Below are 5,000 nucleotides of genomic sequence, written 5' to 3' on the forward strand. Positions count from 1 at the left end.
AGGGAGAGTGTGAATACTTGGTACTTTTATGTATTTGTCGTTGTAGATACTAATAACAGAAAGAATAATAGATTGTCGTGTCCTTGAAAAAGTGGCACTGTGCAAGTAAGAACTCAAAGAGAAACAAGTGAACGAAAAGAAAGAAAAGAAGAAAAAAAAGAGAAAACATACGAAAAAAAGGCAAGGACACACACACAAAAAAAAACATCTCATCTTTCCATCTCCCTTCCTCTCCCTCCTTTACCCTCCTTCCTCTTCCTCCTTTATCCTCTTTTCCTCTTCCTTCTTTATCCCCCCCATCCTCTTCCTCTTTATCCCCCCTTTCCTCTCCCTCCTCTATTCTTCTTCCTTATCCCTTCCTCCCCGACTCCCAATGGCGGTGGCTGTAGCAGTTGCCGGGCGAGGGTGTGCCGGAGTTGGAGGCCGACCTTTCCGTCAAGTGCGACCTGTGGAACTCGGGTCTTTGCCCCCCCGCCTCGACCAGCCCTCTTGTCTGCTTAATACTTGGAGGTAAGTGTTTTTTTTTCTGTTTTTCCTTTTATTTTTCGTTTTCTAAGATGTATTAAAAAAAGGGTATTTGATTATGAGATAATTGGAGGTTTGTGATTTCTTCTCCATTTCTGTTTTGGTTTATTTGATTTTTATTTTTTGCTCTCTAGAATGTAATCAAAAGGGGCATTTTATAGTTTTATAAGTAGAGGTTTTCTTAATTTTATATTTTTTTTTTTTTAAAAGTACTTAAAGGATGTTTAGCAATTTGGTTTATGTTCTTCGTTTTGACCGGTATATTTTTAGGAAGATTATTAAACGTTTCTTTTCAAACCTATGTGTTTTCCCCTTTGTTAATATAACATTTAAATGTCGATGGCACACATTCGAAAGACAACAGAAATTTATTCTAGTTTTTAATTGAACAAAAATCTCATTATAGACCAGTTGATTACTTTTATAAAGCGGTTCCTAATGTCAGTAGCAAGAATTAGGTTTATTTGACCGTAGCCTTCTGTGCTGATTCACATTAATCGATCTCGACTGAACACTCGATGTTGTTCAAATTTTAATGAACTCCCCCGTATTTTTTTTTTTATCATTCGTATAAATGAGTCATATGAACACCTGAATTAGTATAAATCATTAGTTTTCTTTTCAAGTCATGAAGATATCTCATCCATTTCCTTTCCCTCAATTCAGGCATTATTTCACCTCCCGATCATCTCTATCCCCCTATTCCCAATTCTTTTTTCCCCAATAATCATCTAATAAAAAAAATCACGATAAATCTGATATCACGCTAATCACACTTGGCACCCCAGGTCACTGCCACAGTTGGCACTCACCCAGAACGCGTACAGGCAGGTCAAAAGGTGTGCTTGATAGACCGTGTTTAATGTTGAGCGTAAGGAAGACAGGAGAGTATGAGTGTGAAGGAAGAGGAGAATGTTTGAGTATGAGGATGATGATAATGATGATGAAATTGGAAACTACTACTACTACTTTTTCAGAGTGTAATAATAGGTACAATAAGGACGATAGTAAAAAATCAATAATGATAATGATAGCAATAATAGTAATGATGATAGTAGTAGTGATAATAATATTGATGAATAATGGGAATAATAATGATAATAATAACAATATGGGTAATAATAATTATGATAACAACAGTATAGTAGTAGTAGTGGTGGTAGCAATGATAATATTAGTAATGATAATAATAATGATAATGATAATGATGACTGTAATAATGATAACAATAATAGTAAACATAATAATGACAATAATGATAATAATAATAATAATAATAATAATAAAATAATAATGATATTAAAAATTATGATATCAACAACAATAATGATAATGATAACTTTGGTACTAACAGTAATAGCAAGAACATCAGCTATAATGATCGTGAAGGTAATGATAATGATAATCATTACCATTATCATAACAATTACAATAATGTTATAATGGTAATTAAGATGATGACAACTATGAAGTAATAAATAATACTACTGAAGGCAGCTAAAAAATGTTGCTGAAAGTTTTATAAGTGATAATCTATAGGTAAATAAAGAGAGAGAGAGGGGGGGGGGCGGAGACAGACGGACACCACACTCGACACCCCACACACACGCAACACACACTACACACTACACACTACACACACACACACACACACACACACACTTACAGACACCAGACACACAGATAGAAAAGGGAAGATAGAATAACGAAAGAATAAGGAGCTCAGTCTATCTCCGACCCATAACTCTTCTCCTCGTTGAACCACGTGCCATCTTCCCCACCTCTTTCCCTTCGCTCCCTTGACTCACTTCCGTTCAATCTGTTCTCTTCTTCTCACGTCTCTCTCGCTCTCCTCTCTCTCCTCTCCTCCTCTCCTCTCTCTCCCTCTCTCTCTCTCTCTCTCTCTCTCTCTCTCTCTCTCTCTCTCTCTCTCTCTCTCTCTCTCTCTCTCTCTCTTGTGGCTATCTATCTGTCTATCTATCTATTTCCCTCCCTCTCCCCTCTCTTTCTCTCCGTCTATTTATATATCTACCCGTATATTTTCATTGTCAATGTTTGTATCTTATTCACTTTTACTCTAGATTCATCTTTGCTCCTTTTAAAATCATCTTTTATCTTTTATCGTGTTATCGCTTTCCCCTCTGTCTTTTCCTCTATCCCTCCTTCTTATTATCCTTCCATCCCTTCTTCCCATTCATTCCCTCCTTCCTCTCATTCCCTCTTTCCTCTCTTTCCCTCTCTTTTTTCTATTCTCCACTCTACTCCTTTTCCGTTTCTTTCACTTTCTCTCTTCTCCTCTCCTCTTCTTTCCCCCCGACGTTGGAGCATCCTAAATCTTACCCTTCGGAGACCCAGCAAGGGCGATGATTACTAATGGTTGCCGTCGCCTTGTAGACCATATCGCCTCTACGCTTTCTTCCCCCGACCGCGCCTCCTTCCCCTCCCAAATTCCTTTACACACCAGTTCAGAACAACATATGGGGGCGGAGATGCTCGGCGAAAAGTGCATATAATTGGCTGGACTTTAATGGTTTTCTTGAGTTTCCCTTTCTCTGTTTGTCTGTCTGTCTGGTTCTCGTTCTCGTTCTCGTTCTCGTTCTCGTTCACGCTATCTCTCTCTCTCTCTCTCTCTCTCTCTCTCTCTCTTCTTTTGGATGTGTGTATTTACCAATGTTTAATATTTTATTTGTTGATATGTATATATATTATATATATATATATATATATAATTATATATAATATATATATATATATATATGTGTGTGTGTGTGTGTGTGTGTGTGTGTTGTGTGTGTGTGTGTTGTATAAAATATATAAATATATATTGATATATATAAAATATTATTAATATATATTATATATGTATATATATATATATATATATATATATATATATATATATATATATATATATACACATTTTTTACCTTTCTCTTAATTCAGAAATGTCTCTCTTTCTGCTGCTACTTTATCTGTCTCTCTATCCTCAATCTCTCTATCTATCTGCCTCCCTAAACATTCCCATTTACCCGCCTATCTTTCTATACATATGCAGTACCTGCCTACCTCTGTATCTGTACTCTATCTTCTCTCTTCCTCCATTTAACTCTTCCCTCTGCTGCCCCCGCATAGAGATACAGGGAGATAAAATGATGCGCTGGAGATGGGAAAAGATAACGGTGTTCTTGCCGGTGATAACAAGTGGCGACTTAAACTATTTGAATAACAAAATTACGTGCATGTTGGGGTGAAATCTTTCGAGATGTAAGAAAGAGGGAGAAGGAGAGAGAGAGAGAGAAGGAGAGACAGGGAGAAGGAGAGAGAGAGAGAGAAGGAGAGAGAGAGAGAGAGAAGGAAAAGGAAAAGAGAGGGGAGAGAGAGAGGGGGGAGAGAGAGAGAGGGGAGAGAGAGGGGGGGAAGAGGGAGGGAGGAGAAAAAGAGAGAGAAAGAGAGAGAGAAGGAGAGAGAGAGAAGGCGAGAGAGAGAAGGCGAGAGAGAGAGTTTAAAGTTTAAAGTTTGTTTTGGATTCCATTTGATAAAATGGATATTCTTGGTGTGACATACTGTCTGCTTGATTTTGCTCACGTATGTGTCAGCTGCTGCTGACTCGGCGGAACCGAGTCCTTGCCCGCCGTGGTGCCCAGCCACAGCAATAACCTCCAGGCGACAGTTGCAACTTCTCGCGCCTGGGCGGGGCGCGGCCTCTCGGATGAGAGGCCGACACGTTACCACTGTACTAGCCCGGAGTACAGTGAGAGAGAGAGAGAGAGAGAGAGAGAGAGAGAGAAGAGAGAGAGAGAGAGAAGAGAGGGGAGAGAGAGAGAAAAGAGAGAGAGAGGAAAAGAAGAGAGAGGAGAGGAGAGAGAGAGAGGGGAGAGAGAGGAGAGGAGGGGAAGAGAGAGAGAGAGAGGGAGAGAGAGAGAGAGAGAGAGTGAGAGAGAGGGAGAGAGAAGAGAGAGAAAGGAGAGAACGAGAGAGAAGGAAAGGGGAAACGAGAGAGAAGAGAGAGAGATGTAGAGGAGAGGGGAGAGAGAGAGAGAGAGAGAGAGGAGAGAGAAGAGAGGGGAGGGGAGAGACAGACAGGAGAGAGAGAGAGAGAGAGAGAGAGAGAGAGAGAGAGAGAGAGAGAGAGAGAGAGAGAGAGAGAGAGAGAGAGAGAGAGAGGAAGACTCAATATTCAACAGTTTGAGAGAAAGAGAAGGAAATGATAAAGAACGACAAGAGAAGGAGAAAAAATAATTAAATAAACCAAGACAAGAAAAAGCCATTCAGCCTGAAAACCAAGAACCAATATATCAAAATATCGCCCCCCGCCCCCCTCAGAAAAAAAATCTCGTCACCCGCTTTATTGATATAGGAAATGTCTTGGACTCTTCGGAATGTTGACCTCTCGCGCCTTCAGACTAGTTGTCCTAATATGCAAATGAAGTCGATTTTGCTCTGTATAACGAGAGGTGAAAGAGAGAGTGATGAGG

This window comes from Penaeus monodon, chromosome 18 (genome assembly GCF_015228065.2).
Source record: "Penaeus monodon isolate SGIC_2016 chromosome 18, NSTDA_Pmon_1, whole genome shotgun sequence".
Lineage (NCBI taxonomy): Eukaryota > Metazoa > Arthropoda > Malacostraca > Decapoda > Penaeidae > Penaeus > Penaeus monodon.